Genomic DNA, 20354 nt, shown 5'->3' with positions numbered 1-20354 from the left:
GCAAATTTGCACCTTCTTGCAAGTTTGACCATCCACTGGGAAAAAGTTACAGTCCCTCGGCATCTTCTCTTGGTGATATGCCCGTTGCTCCTTACCCTGTTGGTACTTTGGCTCCATCTTCCTCTTCCTCAGACTTTAGATGAACTTGTTTCTGGATCCAGCAAGGAAGTCTTTTCTACCCTAGTATCTTCTATGAGCACTGCAAATGGTCCAGTTGGTTCAATGTTCTCAAAAGGTGATCCTGTTTCTCATTCTGGTGTTCAACAGAGTTGTACCTCTTCTAGTGTTAGCAGGAGTACAGGCCACCTAGGTTAGTCCCACACATCAAGTTGAGAGAAAATATTGAGTGATCAAATTTTTCTATTGCTCAATGATCATAAATGCAGATCCCAATTTTGGTGCTAGTCCTTGTTATGATGCTTTTGTTTTAGTCATCTTGGTCCTTCCATTCACTTCTACCACACAGTAGTTATGTCTTTCTCTGTTCATAAAATTACCATACGGGTGTTTCTGAATAGCAAGTAACAAAAACCGCCTTCCACATTAGATATCATTGGGAATTATGCCAACATCTTGGACATTATTGTCCTTATAATTCCTTCTATGTCCTTCTCGGGCTATCTTTACGCCAGTCTTGTTTGTTCCCTTATTACGAATGATGAATACCTTGGTCTCCTTGTTTCGATCTGGGACTTTCTTGTAAAGAAAATAGTTGATTGACAGATGTCAAGCAAGGCAATGTTTTGTGAGTCCGGAGCCAAAATGATAACTTTTTTAAACAAAAATTCCAAAAGGAAGCTTATTTCTGAAAGAGAACAAATGGGTAAAAGCATGGGGCGATCCACGATTTAGTTCTTCCGTTTAACAGCAGCCGTTAGACAACTTTTTTTTTTTAAATTTTCTTTACTAAGGCATGCAGCTCCACACGATTGAGTCAAAATATTTTGATTTAAGTCGTAAGAAGCCACACGCCTTGATGGGGAAATTTATTCTTCCCAATTGATTTGAATGAAGATTGCAAGTCGTGTACCAGCACACGACTAGGTAGATGAATCAGGCGTTCTGTTTTTCTTGTATTGACCTCGTTCATTCCCTGCGTCTTTGCAATTAGAATACGGACCCCCAAATATGATCCTTTTGTGGTTAATAGTTCTAACCAGAACTGCTGTCTGTAAATGCTTGTCTAGTTTGACGTGTAGGCCATGAAGCATGAGCAAATTCTTCTTTCCTAGTAAGGCCTGCAAACAATAGAATAAGTTCAATAAATTAATTTTATTTTTCTGTTCTCTCATAGTGATGTTTAGTTATTCACTAATTTATTAAGGTAAATCCAATGCTGCTAATTATCCTCAAGTCTTATCATTATGCGTATGGCAACTGCCGCAGATAACAACATAAGATTGGGTTGGATCCTCTCCAACAAGAAATGCTGCAATTCGTCCAAGCCATCCCTCGTCTTGTGTGCTCAAACCTGTAGGATTGTAATGCTCGATAATCATTTGCTGATGTTGGTTCATACTAGAGCCTTCAAGTTGTACCACACGAAGCATTTCTCCTTTGGAATGATCCAATACAATACTGTCTGCGCTACCAGATCTGGCTTGCTTTCTATTTCTCAGTCCAGTGGACTGCACAATTTCTACATCATTGCTCTTTCCAATAGGGGCATTAAGCTTAGACTCATCTCCCAAATAAACTTTTAAGCCAGTATTTGCAGCAAGCTTGCACGCAAGCACAGAGGCTGCGGCTGAAAGGTCAGAGGCTCATACCTCTGGATAAAGGATTGAAAAATGAAATACGTGCATCTCATACCAACATTGAACAAAGACGTGCTTTATAGCGGCGACAAAGACTGGAGAGTGATAAACAGTAGTAAGCATGTCTTCCCTAATGCACCTACATGGTTAACTTATACGTAAAGAGCTTATCATAAAGCCCAAAAACACGTGTATTGCCATCAGCTGAATGAGCTGCCTAATGCAATTGAATGGAAAATCATCTGTGAAGAGCTCAGCAGAAACCCTGAAGCTTGCATTTTGCTATCTCACCTGAATGAGCTGATGCGTTGTATAGTAATTTGTCTTCTCTTTGAGTTCATCAATCTTTGCTTGCCTTTCAGCTCGAAGCCTTTCCAAAGTTTTCTGATCCTTGCGTTCATCTGCAAGGACACGTGTGAAGGATTTAAAATTGAAAATCAAAGAAAGGATTGTTCATTCCAAGGCAAAACCATCAGTAGTGTGAATACTCAGCAACTTTAGAAGCAATGTTTTCAATGAATATCGTTTGAGGTGGATCAAAATGACTAAGTTGAAGACCTTTGGCATTCATGGAGTTTTCACACATTCATCAAATTGCCAAAACGAAGTTACTCTTAACAATTTGATCTAACATATTCAAAAGACACAGAAAGGAGAATCTCAATGTTGAGGAATTGGAACTTATTGTAGTAAGCAGGGATTTGTCCTGATCTTCTACAACCTTTTCACTCCTAATTTTCCTGAGAAGAAAATGCAAACTAGAGTTATATCACCTTATACCGCCACTAAGTTTCACTTAAAAGTCCATGGTCTTTTTTCTTCACTTAAAAAGTCCATGGTCTTTTTTCTATCTTCTCATACCCGCTGAACTGCTATTTGCCAAACGAGAAGTAACAAAACTTTTCAGTCTTTTTCTTAAACTGGTAATGTCTATTCCTCAGCATTAAGGAGATGCTGGAGACCACCGCAAAATTATTACAATCAATCTAGATTACCTACTGAGAACCTAAAAGATCAACCAACTATTCAACTTTTCCTGTCTTCCCAACATATCTAGCCATAGTCCATCTAATCAAATAAATATCGCATCCGTAGGCTGATTTTTTTGAATAGGTTAAAATTTGGGAAAAGGACATGGGGTGGCTATTTTTACAAAAAATGGACACAATTTGAAAAGATGGACAAATGTAACTTATCGGCTAAATTTAATTCCTTTTTTAGCCATTTGGCCCAATTGGGCACATGCAGTTTCTACACTCAATTGATACACTTTTATACCAAATTGATACACTTTTATATTATATTGATACGCTTTTTAAAAAAGAGAAAGGAAATTCTATTGAAGCACATGCAATCCCTATACCCAATTGGTACTCTTTTATACCATATTAATACACTTTTATACTACATTGATACACTTTTATACTACATTAATATACTTTGATACTGCATTGATACACTTTTATACTAGATTGATACACTTTTATATCACGTTGATACAATATATATACCATATAAATACATCTTTTACAGAGAAAATCTGTGCAAGCATGTATAGTAATTCGTTATTCATGAATTTGTTAACTTCACCTAAATTTTTGTGAAAATTTGTACAAGCATATACAAAATTTATTAAACCCTGTACCTTTACTGTCCAAACATTCCTTAATTTTTTTGATTAAAAAGCGAGAGATAGCAAAAAAAAAAAAGTCAAAGTGTCACTATAGTGTTAACTCATATGAAAAGAGATAGAATAATTATGGGTGGACTTGTATTTCATGTTTTTATTTTCGTGATCGCATCTGAAAAAATAAATGGGTGGACAGAGTGGACTTTTTTCAAAAAAATAAAATAAATTAACAACATTAAAAGAATAAAATAGTGAAAATCAAGCAAAAAAAAAAGTACGAAGAAAGAGAACGTAACATGTAAAATAATTGACATTAAAAATTAAATAATAAATAAAGAAAAGACTAAAAAAAAGGGGTAGTAGCAACAGAAAAACCTAAATGGCTATCTATTGGAATTGCCAAATCAATGGCTATATCAGTGGAAATATTTGGGCGAGCTGACATTTGTATCCTTTCCCCTAAAAACTTTTCATAGGGATCTCACTCCTTGCACTACAAAACATTACATACTTGGGGCAGGGGTGGGCGTTCGGCATTCAGTTTGGCATTTTCAAATTTTGGGTTCGTTAATCGATATTTGAAAGTAGATACCACATACCATACTTATAAACATCGGTTCGATAATTCAGTAATCGGTAAATTAAACTTCGGTTCGGTACGATTTTTGGTAGTACCATATTAAAGTTGAAAATGTCCACATGTACATCTAAACTTCAAAGAGTATATCTAATATAAACTCTATTTAGTATTCCTTTTGTTACTTTTTACGAATATATAACCAAGATCCAGGAGATTATTTGGGATTGACTAATACTATTGAGTTGTTTATATATATATATATATATATATATATATATATATATATATAGAGAGAGAGAGAGAGAGAGAGAGAGAGAGAGAGAGAGAGAGAGAGAGAGAGAGAGAGAGAGAGAGAGAGAATTCGATATTCAGTAAAATACAGAATACCAAACTGTATTAATATCTTTTACCAAACCCAATCCCAAATATCAACATATTAAAATTTTACTCCCAAATACAATACCGTATACCGAATATCAATTATCAATTTTTTTAGTTCGGTTCAGTAATTTGGTTTTCGGTAATTTATGCCCAGCCCTACTTGGGGGTGTTTGAATTAGCCCTTTTTAAGAGACTCATAAGCTAAAAGCTAAAAGCTAAAAGCCAAAAATTAATTTTTTCTTTAAGCTTAAAATAAAATGCTTAAAAGTTTGTTTTGTATTTACCATACATCTCCAAAAATATAAAAATATTTAAAAGCTAAAAACACCTAAAAAATAAGTCAATCCAAACATTCTCTAAATACACAACAAAAGAAAGCTACAACGAGTGACAAAGTCATCTTGCCGAAGATTATACAAACTAAAATAGGATGAAAACGTGTTCTCCTTGCCCCAAAGGAGAAGGTGAATGTGAAGCTCCATTTAAATTTATTAAGGATCCATTCGACCACAAATAGTCGACTCCCAAAAATATTAATAAAACACCTTCATTGTTGGAATTCAATATTTTTTCCTTGTTGGGATTCAATATTTTTTCTTGTTGGAATTCATTGTGAATATTTAATCAATTATTGTGAATATATTTTAGGTACATACTAATTTTTTTTTTCCTTTTTCAGATGTACAAAATATTTTTTTCTTTTATTATGTAGGATTATTGTATTAGGATGACTATAAATAGGGGTATTTTGTACAAAGAATTCATCAGTCGATAAAAAGGAAAATTTCATACTTTGCTTTGTTTATTTTTGCATGGTATCAAGAGCAAGTTTTTTAATTTCTGTCCTTAATTTCTGACTTCTTCTTTGTCATTTTTTTAAGATGAATGATGTTGTATCACCCTCAAAATCACCTTTTGTTGTTAACACTTCACAATTTGAAAGAAGTGATAGTGTCCCTACAATCAATATAGTAGACTCTTCACATGTTTTCTACATTCACCCTTCTGATTATCCAGGTATGAACTTTGTTTCCACCATCTTTAATGGGAGAATCTATGATGGATGGAGAAGGACAATTATTATAGCTCTCTCAGTAAAGAACAACCTAGAATTCGTTGATGGATCCCTAACTTATCCTAATGCTGATACAGACTTTAACGAGCTTGGTTAAGATGTAATGATATGGTCCTATCCTGATTATTGAATTCTCTTTTCAAAGAAATTGTTGAGTCTGTTTTGTATTTCAAAAGTGCTAAAGTGTTGTGGTCTGACCTTGAAGATAGACAGACTAATGGGGCTAAATTATTGCAATTTCAAAAAGATTTAAATGCAGTAGTTCAAGAAAAATTTCAGTATCTCTACCTATTTTACAAAAATGAAGAGTCTATGGAATGAGTTAGATGCACTAAATACGCTCTCTGCATGTACTTGTAAGTGTAAATGTGGAGCAAAAGAAAAAGGTGCAAAGGCTGATCAACATGAGAGTCTTTTCCAATTTCTTAATAAGTCTTAATGACATTTTCATAGGTTTTAGGAGTAATATTTTGTTGTATTCTCCTCTACCCACTATTGGTCAGATTTATTCCCTTTTTATTCAAGATGAAAAGCAAAAGAAATTCATATTACCTCTTGTTTATCCAGGAGAATCAACCCCTTTTTTTGTTGGTAATAGTGAGGAAAAGAAGTCCAATAAGTATAAAACTCAAACTGAAAATTTTATTAAGAAAAGTTCTCTAATGTGCAATTATTGTAAGAAAATAGGACATGACATCGACCACTGTTATAAGATCTATGGTTTTTCCTCTGATTATAAATTGACTAAATCTAAAAAATATTAAAAGAAATTTGCTGCTCGTAATATTTTTAACATAATTGAAGGATCTCAACAGACTATAGATAATGTCACAAATCTGAACTTTTTAAGACAAGATAATGTTGCACAACTCTTGCAACTTTTACAAAAGTTGAGTCAGAAATCTGTTGGAAATGTAAATGCATGTGCAAACATAACATTCGCTGGTATGACTAAGTTCTTTAATTCTTATGCTTTTTTGTTTACAATTGACGGTGATGCTTGTATATTAGATAGTGGAGCATCTGAGCACATGACTTTTAATAAAAAATATTTTAAAAACTTTAATATTCTTCATAAATTTGTAACAGTAATCCTTCCTAACTCCCAAAAGGTCAAAGTTACTCATTCAAGATCTGTTTCTCTCCTGCATAATCTAACTTTGCAAACTGTTTAATACATTCCATCTTTTAGGTTCAATCTATTTTTTATTCATAAGTTGTGTAAACAACATCAGAAATTTATTCTTATCACTCCCAACACTTGTTTTATGTTGCAGGGCCCTTCAATGAAGAGCTCTCAGGTGCTTAGTAGAGAGCAAGAAGCTCTATATATTCTCAAGTCAAGTCATTTGGAAGTTTCTATAAAGAGTCTACCTAATTTTAATCCTCATAGTCTTTTCTTTTCTAGTTAATTTTAATCCTCATAGTCTTTTCTTTTCTAGTTATTTACAAGATAAATTTACTTTTTGTTCAAGTTGTTTTGATTTCAATGTAAACAAAAAACTATGACACAATAAATTAGGGCATATGCCAAGAAATAATATGAAGAAAGTTTTTCTAAATTCTGCATCTTGTTCAATTTTTTGTCTCCTTGTGTTATTTGTCCTATTTCAAGACAATCTAAGCTATATTTTCCTTCTAGTATTATTTCAACTAAATCTGTTTTTGATCTAATACATGCGGATACTTGGGGACCTTACAAATCTACTACCCATGATGGTTTCAAAATGCTATCTTACAATTGTTGATGATTTTAGTAGAGCTACTTGGACACATCTTCTAAGTACTAAGTCTAATGCTTTTTCATCCTTCAATCTTTTCATTCTATGGTAGAAAGACAATTTAATTCTAAAATTAAAATTACAAGAACTAATAATTCTCTTGAGTTGGGAAATGAAAAAGTGCAATCTGATTTCTTTCTTTCCAAGGAAATTATTCATCAAACAACTTGCGTTTATACTCCACAACAGAATGAAGTAGTGAAGAGAAAACACAAGCATTTATTGAAAACATCAAAAGATCTTTTATTTCAATCTCATTTTCCTATTAGTTATTGCGGGGGAAGGTCTTTTAATTGCAACTTATCTAATAAAGAGATTTTCCTCAAGTGTTTTGAATTCAGAAGCTCCTTTTGAAGTTTTATTCAAGAGTAAACCATCCTATGATCATCTAAAATATTTTGGTGCTTATGTTTTGTATCTACTCTATCTATCAATAGAACTAAATTTGATCCTAAAATAACACCTTGTGTTTTTATAGGATATTCATATGGAAAGAAATGGTAAAAAGTATTAGATTTGCAACCTAATAAAATTACAATTTCCAAGGATGTTATTTTTATGAAGAATATTTTTATTTTATGTCACAATCTGCCTTCCCTTCTACTATATTTTCTTTTGATATGTTGAATTCTTTTGCTTCTCTACCACAATATTTTATTCCATCATTAGATTACTCTACTGATTCTGAATCTACTCTTGATTCACTATTTTTACAACCTACTATGCCTTAACTTCCATCAAGTTCTATTAGTATGCCATCCACTAGCTCTACATATGATATGACTCCAAGTTCTCCTCCATTACCTATTCTTCAAACTATAGTAAGAAAATCTTTTAGGATTTATAAGAAGCCTGATTATTTGGAAGACTATATTTGTAATGTTGTTCACCTTATAGATGTGGTTGCTACCCATTTTCTCAGTCCTGTTACTCCTAGTTCCTTATTTTTTAATGCCTTATATTCTAATAATCAAGTCATGCTCAACTCTATTACTAGTATACAGGAACCTATTAATTATATTCAAGAAACATATCATCTAGGTTGTCAAGAAGTCATGGATAAAGAATTTGCAGCTTTGTAGTTAAACAACACATGAGGTATTATTATTCTTCCTATTGGAAATAAAGCACTTCCTTCTAAGTGGGACTATAAAGTTAAACAGAACTCTGATGAAAACATTGAAAGGCTAAAGACTTGATTGATCATTAGAGAACGAGAAGGTATTGATTATAATAAAACTTTCTCTCCAGTAGTCAAGATGACTACCATCAGATGTATTTTAGATATTACACTGAAGAATAATTAGGAGGTTTTTCAATTAGATGTTAATAATACTTTTTTTCATAGTGATCTTTATAAAAAAGTTTATATGTATAATACCCCAGGTTTGGACTCTAAAAATTTTAGGGGTTTTGATGAACACTACCCAGGCAATGACTCAGGTGACGAGTCGTACCTACTCGTCATGAGTCGTACCCACTCATCACGAGTCATATAGGGCCTATCGTAATCTAACTAGTAAGGTTGTCCAGTGTTTTTGTTGGGATCCCGATTTGGCCCTCACGAGTCATAGGATACGGTCACGAGATTTTATATAAAGGCATATGTTATATCATTATTCATGTGATTTCAATATTTGATTTTAGAATTGGGTTAAGGGTTTTTGGATGGTATTTACTTGAATTGGATTTTTATGGTTTTAAATGCATTGTTTATGCTTTATTTGGTTAATTTTGGAACTATTTGGGTGCACGGGCATGGTGAACGGGATGGAGGTTGTGGATTCCCCTAAATTGATGGATTTTGGTATTAGAATTGGTATTAACCTCAACCCACTTTATGAATTTGGTTTTAAAATATGGATAGATGCATAATATAACTTGCTTTTGGAATTTTGCATTGCATAAAAGGTTAATGGAACATAAACATAGTTTTGAAAGGCTGTGCTAGCCATGGATTGGTTTAAAATTGGAACTTGGGAGTTTAATTTGGTTTAATGGTTTGTAATAATACAATGGAATTAGCTTGCAAGCTTAATTGGTATGATGATACCATTTGGTAAATACCTTAATGGATGGCTCCTTGGTCTAATGGATGAGTTTATGTGCAAATATTTTAAATTGGTCTTAAAGGGGGTTGTGTAGTTCATTGTGAAGGTGAAGGTCTTGGGTAGACCAATATTGAAAACCACGCTTGTCAGTGTAAGGGTCTTGGTGGTCGTATGCATAGTTCACACATTGATATATATATATATATATATTGGGATGGTTGGAGCCATGGTATCTTCGACTCTCCATCACATTTCTCTAGTTCGTGCATCTAACACGCACTGGTGGCCCTTTTAACAGGGGGAGCTAATCTCATATAGCCCGTGGGTGCCCTTACGACAAACAGAGATACATAGTCTAGGTTAATGGTTTTAAATCTCATGCTTAAATCCAGTACCCCATCCTATCATCTTATATATATTTATATATGTATGTGAACATGTATATGGAGTTTTAATGTATTTTAGAACTGATATTATTTTGTCCCTTATCCTGAGTTATATGCTAGTTCTCATCCCACTTACCGTCCCCGAACGCTGCATCATTTCATGATGTAGGTTCCTAAGGGTTTCTCTATTGCCTTGTTTAGTGATAGGTGATTCGGTTCTTTGATTGGTCTGCTTTGAAATGTTGAGCTTTCATCTTTTAGAAGGCCATCATTTATTTGGTTTTATTATGTTCCCTTAGTATCTTATTTTGGATTTTTTTGGTCATGGTTAGGGGCATGTCCCAACCAATTTGGTATTCTGGATTGTAGAGGCTTTTATGGACAAGTGTGGGATTGACTGTTATTTTGACTCTTATATTCTGTTTGAGTTACATTAACTATTTTATCTTTATGTATTAGTTATCTTTTGCTATTTATTTTGATTATGCTCGGTTGGTCAGGCTATGAGGGTGCTCTCTAGCCTTGGTAGGATTGAGATACCCGTCATGAGTAGGCGCTAGTTTGCATCATGACAAGCTTGGTATTAGAGCATGGTTCAAGGTCTTTGGGCATCCACAAAGCCGTGTCGAATAGAGTCCCTTTTATGAGTGTGTAGTATGCCACACTTATAAAGGGGAGGCTATAAGGCAATTAGGAATGTTTTCCTTTCTTGTGTTCTTGTTCAGGCTATAGAGTCTGGTATCTTGGAATTCCTCTAACTACTAATTTAATCACATTGTAGATCATGTCTCCTTGAAGATCTAATGTTTATAGAAACTCTTCTGGAACATTTTCCCCACCTGAGGGATATGTGGAAAAGATATTCCCTACTTATAGAGTACAAAAATAGTCTAGGATCCCTGCTCCTGATTGTGATGCTCCACCTGGGGTCCCATGGTCCCCACTAGTCTTTTTCTGGTGACACTAATGCTCAGTCACCTCAAGGAGATATCTCTAATGTGGAGTTCCACTGATCTATTCATCTTCTTACTCAGTTGGTAGCCTCTCAATCATGTCGGTCTGGTCCTGGTGGTTTTATGGTTACTTTATCTGAGGTTACTCAGGTTGGCCAATTCATGAGATTGAATCCCCCAACCTTTACAGAAACTAAGGTTGAAGAGGATCCTTAGGGGTTTATTGATGAGATGGAGAAGATCTTTAGGGTGATGCATACTTATGATTTGAAGGTGTGGAGTTTTTTACATATCAGTTGAAGGGTGTACCATATTAGTAGTATGAGGACTGGGAATAGTTGAGGGGTGATGATGCTGAGCTGGCATTATGAGATAAGTTTTTTGGTGCTTTACTTGTTCGTTTCTTTTCTCAAGAGTTGAGAAAAGCTAAGGTAGAGGATTTTGTGAACCTAAAATAGGGTAGGATGAGTGTGAAAAAGTATTCCTTAAAGTTCTATCAGTTGTCTCGTTATGCTTTGGAGTTAGTGTCAAGTATGAGGGCTAGAATAAGAAATTTTGCTTTTGGGTTGTCTCGTGACCTGGTGTTAGAGTATAAGGATGGTATATTGAATAATGATATGGATATCTCTAGACTTATAGTTTATATGCAACAGGTTAAAGATAAAAAGAAGAAGCAGGTGGAAATAGGGGAGAGGTAGAATAAGAAGTTTAGATATTCAGAGCAAGACACAAATTAGTAGAATGGTGGGAGAGATGGTAGGCAGTGGACCAAGAGAAAGAAATAGGGGAGTTTAAACTCCCATCCGACTGCCAACGCTCCTTATCCTAAGCTATCTGGTGATTGTCTTTTTTAGACTAGCAGTGGTATTAAGGCACGTGGTGCCCAATCTCAGTCTAGTAGAGCACAGTCAGCCCCAACTTCTCCTTCTTGTTGATTTTGTGGACAACTCTACTATAGTTACTGTAATGAGAGGAGGAACTTATGTTTCAATTATGCTCAGCCAAGGCACATGGGGAGAAACTATCCTGCAGCTAAGGTAGCCATGGGGCTAATAAGGTCTCGGTCCATACTTCATCATCTCTTGCACCAAAGGGTGCTACTTCAGGTATCAAAACTAACCGAAATCATCTATATGCTTTTTCCATTTGTCAGAAGTCCGAGACATTTTTTAATGTTGTTACTAGTATATTACATCTCGTCTCTGATGATGTTTATTATCTGTCTGGGGTCTATCCTTTCTTATGTAACACCTTATATGGCTGTGGATTTTGGTTTTGGTCCTAAAACTATTTTTGAGCCTTTCTCTATCTATTCCAGTGGGTGACTCTTTTATGGCTAGAAAAATCTATAGGGGTTGTGTGGTGTCCATCATTCATAGGAAAACATTGGTGGATCTGATAGAGCCGGACATGGTAGATTTTGATTTTATCTTGGGGATGGATTTGATCCATTCATGCTGTTCTTCTCTGGATTGTAAGACCCGAAAGGTTAGTTTCTATTTTTCTAATGAACCGGTAATAGAATGGGAGGGGAGTTCCGTAGTACCTAAAAAGAGATTTATTTTTTATCTTAGAGTCCAAAATTTGATTTCTAAAGGGTGTCTCTATCATTTGGTTCGGGTTAAAAATTCTAACTCTGAAGGTCCTTCCTTGTAATCTATCCCCGTGGTTAATAAATTTCCCGAAGTGTTCCCCGATGATCTTCTTGGCAATTCTCCCGATAGGGAGATAGCTTTTGGAATTGATCTTTTATTGAAAACCTTTCCCATTTTTATTCCTCCTTATAGGATGGCTCCGGATGAATTGAAGGAGCTGAAGGATCAATTGAAGTATCTTTTTTCATAAGGGATTTATCCATCCTAGTATATCTCCATGGGGTGCTCCTGTGCTTTTTGTTTGAAAGAAAGATGGGTCTCTTCGAATGTGTATAGATTATCGACAGCTGAATAAGGTTACAGTGAAGAATAAGTACCCTCTTCCTAGGATTGATGATATTTTTGACTAGCTTCAGGGTGCTAGATATTTCTCTAAAATTGATCTTTGTTCCCATTATCATTAATTGAAGATTAGGGAGGTTGATATTCCTAAGACTGCTTTTCGTACTCGACATGGGCACTTTGAGTTTCTAGTTATGTCATTTGGTTAATGCTCTGGCTGCTTTTATGGATTTTATGAATCAAGTATTTTGGTAGTTTCTGGATTTTTTTGTGATAGTCTTCATTAATGACATCTTGGTATATTCTAAGAGTGAGAAGGATCATGCCAATCACCTCCAAATTGCATTATAGACTCTTAAGGATCAATGGTTGTGTGGAAGATTTTCTAAGTGTGTGTTTTTGTTGAATGCTATAACTTTTCTTGGGCTTATTATTTCTAGTGAAGGGATCAAGGTGGATCTACAGAACATTGAGGCGGTTAAGAGATGGCCTAGACCCCTGACTCCAACCGATATTAGGAGCTTCTTGGGCTTGGATGGGTGCTATAGGAGTTTGTAGAGAGTTTTTCTTCTATTGCTACTCCATTGATGAAGTTGACTCAGAAAAAGGTAGAATTCTTATGGTCTGATGCTTGTGAAGGTAGTTTTGAGAAGTTAAAGGATAAGTTAACTTTGACTTTGATTTTTACCTTGCCCAAGGACACTGAGGGATTTGTTATGTACTGTGATGCACCTTGTGTGGGACTAGGTTGTGTCTTGATGCAACATATTAAGGTTGTGGCCTATGCTTCTAGATAACTTAAGGTTCATGAAAGGAATTATCCGACTCATGATTTAGAGTTGGGTTGGTTGTGGTATTTGATTTGAATATTTGGCACCATTATTTTATATGGTTCATGTGGATATCTACTCACATCATAAGAGCTTACAGTATGTGTTTACCTAGAAGGAATTGAATCTCAAGAAGAGGCAGAGGCTTGAGTTACTTAAGAATTATGATATAAGTCTTCATTACCATCTAGATAAAGCTAATGTGGTTGTTGATACTCTTAGCAGGTTATATATGAGGAGCTTATCTTATGTGGATAAGGAGAAAATAGGACTGGTGAAGGACATTCACTGGTTGGCTAATTTGGGTGTTCATCTCTTGGACTCTGAGAATGTAGGAGTAATTGTTCAAAAGGTGGAGAAATTATCTCTTGGTACAGAGGTAAAGGAGAAACAGGCTTTGGATACAATAATTATGTAGATTAAGAATGATGTAGACTAATAAAAGGTTATGGTTTTTAAGATTGGTGGTGATGGCATCTTGAGGTATCAAGAAAGGTTGTGTGTTCCTTATGTTGATGGACCGTGGGAAAGGATTTTGAATGAGGCTCATGAATCTATATATACAGTACATTCAGGTTCAACTAAGATGTATCATGACTTAAAGGAAATCTATTGGTGGAACAATATAAGGAGAGATGTGGCAAAATTTTACTGCCAAGTGTATGGTTTGTCAGCAAGTCAAGGTTGAGTACTTGAGGCCTGGTGGCATATCTTAAGAGATAGAGTTACCCATATGGAAGTGGGAGATGATCAATATGGATTTTGTTACAGGTCTTTCGTGGTCTCACAATAAGTATGATTCAATTTGGGTTATTGTGGATAGGATAACTAAGTATGCTCATTTTTTTCCTTTGAGGACTACCTACTCTGGAGAGGATTATGCTAAACTTTTCATTGAGGAGATAACTAGATTGCATGGGGCATCGATGTCAATTATTTCAGAATGAGGTACACAATTTTCTTCTCACTTTTAGCATTTATTTCAGAAAGGTTTGGGGACTATGGTGAACGTTAGCACCACTTTCGACCCTCAAATAGATGGACAAGTGGAACAAACTATTCTAATATTGAAAGATATTCTAAGGGCTCGTGTGATTAACTTTTGAGGTAGTTAGGTTGATCATTTACCTCTTATTGAGTTTCTATGCAATAATAGCTATCATTCGAGTATTTAGATGGCTCTAGACCTTTATGGTAGAAGGTGTAGGTATCCTATTGGGCGGTTTGAGGTTGGTGAGACTAAGTGTTTTGGATTTGATTTAGTTCACCAAGCCATGGAAAAGGTGAAGGTAATAAGGGATAGTCTTAAGACTACTCAGAGTCGCCAGAAGTCTTATGGGGCTGTGAAGCGAAGAGAGTTGGTGTTTTTTGTTAATGATTAGGTATTCTTAAAGATTTCTTCTATGAAAGAAGTCATGAGGTTTGGGAAGAAGGAGAAGCTTAGTCCCTGTTATGTTGGTCCGTATCAGATCTTAAGAGAGTTGGTAATGTAATACCCCAGGTTTGGACTCCAAAAATTTTAGGGGTTTTGATGAACACTGCCCTGACAATGACTTAGGTGATGAGTCATACCCACTCATCATGAGTTGTATAATGCCTATCATAGTATAACTAGTAAGGTTGTCCAGTGTTTTTTTTGGGTTCACAATTTGACCCTCATGAGTCATAAGGTAAGGTCATGAGCTGTGGTAAGGGGCTTATGCCCTATCAGTAAGATTGTCTAGGTTTTTTCTTTGGGTACGACTCAACCTCATGAGTCATAAGGTCTGGTCATGAGTATTTGGGTTTGACTCGTGACCATAAAAGTGAAGGGTCAGGGTTTGGGGCCTTAGATGACGAGTCAAGGTAACAACTCGTCACTAGTCATTATGAGTCATTACCCAACCCGTAATGACTGGGGGTAACTTTTCCGACACATTTCTGATTAAGGGCACTTTGGTTATTTTACTTTCTTTTACACTTAACTCCTACGAGCTAATTACACTAAGGGACCCTATTTTCCTCTATTTTTCACATCAAACACTCTTTTTCTCTCTCTCAAACTTCCAAGGTCAAGAACAAGATAGGGTTTCTAAGGATTAAGCATTCAGGGTTCAAATGATGGTTTCCTCTTCAAATTTCTTTAGTTTTCTAGGCGTGTATCTCTCCCCTAACTTGATTTTATATAAAGACATGTGTTGTATCATTATTCATGTGATTTCAATGTTGGATTTTAGAATTGGGTTGAGGGTTTTTGGATGGTATTTACTTGAGTTGGATTTTCATGGTTTTAAATGCATTGTTTATGCTTTATTTGGTTAATTTTGGAACGAATTGTGCGGATGGGCACAATGAATGAGACGGGGGTCGTGGATTCTCCTCAATTGATGGATTTTGGTATTGAAATTTCTATTAACCTCCACCCACTTTATGAAATTTGTTTTGAAACATAAATATATGCACAATTTAACTTGTTTTTGTAACATTACATTGTATAAAAGGTTAATGGAATATAAACATGGTTTTGAAAGACCTTGGTGGCCATGGATTGGTTTTAAATTCGAACTTGGGAGTCTAATTTGGTTTAATGGTTTGGAATGGTACAATGAAATTGGCTTGCAAACTTATTTGGTACGACAGTACAATTTGGTAAATGCCTTAATGGATGACTCCTTGGATTAATGGTTGGGTTTATGTGCAAATATTTTAATTTGGGCTTAAAAAGGTTGTCTAGCGCGTTGTGAAGGTAAAGGTCCCAGGGGGACCAATACTGGAAATCACGTATGCCGTCGAGGGGGTCTTTGTGATCATGTACATAGTTCACACATTATATATATATTTTGGGATGGTTGGAGTGACGGTGTCTCCGACTATTCCTCGAATTTCTTCAGTTCGTGCAGCTAACATGCACTGGGGCTCTTTCAGCGGGGGGATCTGAACCTATATAGCCTATGGGTGCCCGTAGGATGGACAGAGCTATATAGTATAGGTTAATGGTTTTAAATCTCATGGTTAAACCCGTACCCTATACCAATATCTTATATATATATATATATATTTATGTATGTGAACATGTATATGGAGTTTTGATGTATTTTGGAACTGACATTATTTGGTCCCTTATCCCAAGTTACATGCTCGTGCTCATCCCACTAACCGTCTTTAGATGCTGCATTATTTCATGATGTAGGGTCCTAGGGGCTTCTCTGTTGCCTTGTGTAGTTTCAGATGATCTGATTCATTGGTTGGTCTACTTCGAAGTGGTGAGCTTCCATCATTCGGAAGGCCGTCATTTCTTTGGTTTCATTATGTTCCTTAGTATCTTACTTTGGATTTTTTTGGTCATGATCAAGGGTATGTCCCAACCAATTTGGTATTCTAGTATTGTAGAGGCTTTTGTGGACAAATGTGGGATTGGATGTTGTTTTGAATCTTATATTTTGTTTGAGTTACATTAACTATTTTATCTTTATGTTCTGGTTGTCTTTCTCTATTTATTTTGATTATGTTCAGTTGGTCAGGCTATAAGGGTGGTCTACAACCTTAGTGGGCTTGAAATATCCGTCATAACTAAGCCTTGGGTCGAGTCGTGACGATATAGAATTTTCACCTAGTGTTATGCCACCCTCTCCAAATCATGTTTGTTTGCTGAAGAAATCTATTCATGGGCTTAAACAAGCATCTAGACAATGGTATGTTAAGCTTCCTTTCACTCTCAATTTTAAGGGTTTCAATTACTCCCTCAATGATTATTCACTTGTTTTTAAGAAGTCTGGTGATTCTATCTCTAGTGTAGTAGTGTATGTAGGTGACATATTGTTGACAGGCAATAATGAAGGTGAACCACAAGCTTTAAAGTTGTTTTTAGACAAGGAGTTCAAATTTAATGATCTTGGTCCTTTGCATTTATTCTTGGCAAGGACGCTGTTCGAGAATCTACAAGGATACTTATTTCGCAAAGAAAATATACACTAGATTTATTTAAAAAAATTTCACTCTTCATTTATCTTATGTTTCCTCCATTTTGGATCACAGTGTCAAACTACAGGCTAATCAAGGGATTCCTATGCAGAATCCTACTTTATACAGACCTTTATTGGGTAAACTCAATTATCTAACGCATACAATGCTTGATTTGTCATTCACAGTGCAACATTTGAGTCAATTTATGTAGTATCCATGTGAACCTCATTTTAAAGCTATATTGCGAGTGCTTCATTAATGGCTCAATAATCTGGGTCTTGGTATATTCATGTCTACTTTCGCTTCTTTTGAATTGATGGAATTTGTAACTCTAACTAGGTTACCTGTCCAGATTCAATAATCAGTAAGTGGGTATTATATTTTTCTTGGTTCCTCTTCTATTTAATGGAAATCAAAGAAACAAACATCTATCTCAATCAGCTCGGCTGAAGCTGAGTATCGCTCTATGAGGAGGGTCATAGCTGAGCTTATCTAGCTGATTAGCCTTTTTGAAGATCTCAGCATCTCAATTCCTTTGTCGGTACCTCTTCATTCAGACAGCCTTGCCTCCTTCATTCATAACATAAAAAATCCAATTTTTCGTGAACGAACGAAGCATGTTGAAATTGACTCTCACTTCGTTCATCAGTAGTAACTTGCCGGATTAATCTCATTATCGTATGTAAAATCTTCTTCCGAGCTCTCATATATATATATTCACTAAGTCATTTATGGGGCCTTTGCATTATCAACATCTCAACAAGTTGGGCTTCTCTTCCACACCTCCAACTTGGGGGGGGGGGGGGTTGGAATTCAATATCTTTTCCTTGTTGGAATTTATTGTGAATATTTAGTCAATTATTGTGAATATATTTAGGTACATACTAGATATTTTTTTTTCTTTTTTAGATGTGCATAGTATTTTCTTCCCTTTTATTATGTAGGGTTATTGGATTAGGTTGGCTATAAATAGGGGTATTTTGTACAAAAGATTCATCATGTAATAAAATGGAAATTTTCATAGTTTTTTTTATTTGTTTTTGCATTCAGTAGGTGAAACAAACCAATGGATTCTTGATAAGTTCAAACAATACATAGCTTGATGGACATATTTCATCAATCTTTCTCACACAAGTATTAACATAAACACAGACCTAGGGGGAAGGAAGTGGGGGAGGGAGAGAATAAGTAAGTTCGAAAGGTGACAACATTGTAATCTCAATCCATTAAACAGACTGAGCAACATTATCTATTCAATAGAGGCATAAAATAAAAACGTCTTTTAGCCAGCTACCTAAAATCTTATTAAAAGCAACTTAATAAAGCTAGAAGTTCAACCAACCTAATACCGATCACAAATGTTTCTGCCTAGGCAGTTCATTTTACAACTTAAAATTATTTCTAAAACTCATCAGCCATCTTCATCACTCTACTTATAGAATCTATTGAAATGTAGAACTAAGCAGTCAATATACCTAGCTCTATCATTTATTACATTAACTCAAACTAGAATAAATAACAAAAAAATGCTCTTATCTAAGTTAAAGCATCCAAGAAAGCTACAGACTACTTAAGAAAAATAAAAGAGACTGAGAAATGAGTTGTGAACACTATACCATAAGATTCAAAAATCAATAATAAAAATGAAGAATACAATTCTCGCATTATCTCTCAGTTATCTACTAATTTTGCCCACTAAAATCCGACACAGGTGTTACTATAAGAGTTAGAAAGAAATGAGAAAAGAAGAAATTATATTATCTAACATGATGAAGGTTAGTAACAATGAAAAAGAAAAATATGGAAGGAACTATGATATAATTTGGAAATAGTGAATAGTTTTAGAACTTTAGTAGCAGAGAATCATGAACTACTTACTAATCATCTTTGTAAAGATTCCAAGCACTGAATATGTAAGGAAGGATAATCCAGGCAAAAGAAACATTGGTAAAACTCACAATGCACTCATTTTTTAGTTTAACTCGAGCGATCTTATTGTTATGATAACATAAGCCACTATAGTAACCTGAAATGAAACAACCTCAATACTAAACATAATTAAGTATTGATAACATATGGTCAATGGATAAGAAACTTGAGCAGATTGACATATATATAACATTAATACATTGATCACTATATATAACACCCTGGATTTTCTACCCTTAGATATTTTCCTAGATTTCTGGTTTCTGGATATGATATGACTAAGGGGTACCAATCATATGTTAGGGTATTGTTCTTATGGGTTGGTCGTATGCTGACCAGTATTGGTTGGTGGGTTGGATTGGTTTCTGGAATGGATATGACTTGGTTGATACTAGTCTTATTGGTGGATACGGGTCATTTTGTTTAGAGTTTTTCCTTCACTTAATCTTAGACTTGGTATCTTAACTTGGATTAGAGTCCGAGTGGCTTACCCTGAGCCATAAGCTAGAGTATGAGTCATACCATGGAATCGTATGGTGGATAACATTCAATTCTCTTTGATTCTATTCTGCAAGGGGTGCGGGTCAAAGGTACGGGTTATGTTCTTTGGGTACGACTTGGTTTGGGTAAGTCGTACCTCGAACAATGTTAGGTCCAAGGGGGATTTAGAGGGTACGAGTAGTGGGTACCACTCGTATTGGATGGTACAACTGGTATGTGTAGTCGTCCCCCCCGACGGGAATTCTATGCACTTTAAGTGAGTGCAATCTAGATATTTCTCCACTTAACCTATTAAGGCCCCATAACTTTTAACATACTTGGGAGGTTATTTTCTCTATTATTCTATTCATTAACACATAGAAAACACTCTCTAATCCTCTCTAAGGCTTTTGGGTAAAAAAAGGCTAGGGTTTCACTGAGGCGATCAATTTTGGGCTTGTGTTAGTGATTTCTCTCCAGCATCTACTCAATTTAAGGCATGTACTACTTCCCTCATTGTTAGTTCCAACTAAAAGCTTATTTTATAAATTATTTTCATGGCATAATTGTTATATGGTTTTGGGTTTTCAAACATATATTGGGGTTTTTGGTTGTAATGGTTTGGTTATGGGTTTCCCATGT

General features: G+C 35.2%; 1 pseudogene; it reads right to left on the bottom strand.

Moving 5' to 3' along the window:
- Positions 1 to 307: 307 nt before the first annotated feature.
- Positions 308 to 19359, bottom strand: LOC107874121 (annotated as a pseudogene).
- Positions 19360 to 20354: the final 995 nt, after the last annotated feature.

Source organism: Capsicum annuum, chromosome 6 (assembly GCF_002878395.1).
Source record: "Capsicum annuum cultivar UCD-10X-F1 chromosome 6, UCD10Xv1.1, whole genome shotgun sequence".
Lineage (NCBI taxonomy): Eukaryota > Viridiplantae > Streptophyta > Magnoliopsida > Solanales > Solanaceae > Capsicum > Capsicum annuum.
Note: the sequence above shows the minus strand (reverse complement) of the source record. Positions and strands in the feature narration are given on the sequence as shown.